Source organism: Austrofundulus limnaeus, unplaced genomic scaffold (assembly GCF_001266775.1).
Source record: "Austrofundulus limnaeus strain Quisiro unplaced genomic scaffold, Austrofundulus_limnaeus-1.0 Scaffold2110, whole genome shotgun sequence".
In the NCBI taxonomy this organism is placed as follows: Eukaryota; Metazoa; Chordata; class Actinopteri; order Cyprinodontiformes; family Rivulidae; genus Austrofundulus; species Austrofundulus limnaeus.
Window position 1 is genome coordinate 11,490 of NW_013954512.1, and position 768 is coordinate 12,257.

The window sequence follows — 768 nt, forward strand, 5'->3', positions numbered from 1 at the left end:
ATTTAACATTATGTCAAAATTAGCTAAATATAAGAACGATAAGTTAAATAATGAAAATATGTTAGTGACATTTTTTAACATGTCATTTTACTCTTGGCGCTGCGTTCAGGAGACACTTTGCTCTAAGTTTAAATGTTCAAACATCCTGTTTGCTTTGAGGATATTAGCCTTCTTCTTCTTCTGCAGCTGGTCCTGCCACAGATCAAACCTCTTCAGCTCGTGTTCAATGATGTTCATACTCAGAGCGCCGATTTTAAAATGAGTCACCAGACCAAGGAACTGAGAAACTGAGAGACAGAGCAGAATAAACCTGTCAGTCATCAAAACAAGTGAGGAGGAACCTGAGTTCTAATCAGAACCACTTCCTGTTGAGAACTCATCAGCACACTCGCTTTGAGGAGTCCAACTTTGGTCTGATTCCTGATCAGAACATCAGAGGACAGAGCATCACTGCTGCTAAAAACTGACCGTTGAAGTGAACACAGTGACGATCACATGAACTGGCATAAAGCTGCAGGATATTTAACCWGTTTTCATCGTTCCTCTGCTTCAACAGGACCCCTGCTCACCTGAGAGGTGCAGGTGAGTTCAGCTGCTTGGAGACCAGAACCCTGTTTGACCTGAGAAACTCTCCATCCAGGATAAGAACACACCTTCTACTACAAAATAAAAGTCCAGTATTTACCTTCCTGTCTCCTTACATCCTTACCTTCCTACCTGCCTCCTTACATCCTTACCTTCCTACCTGCCTCCTTACATCCTTACCTT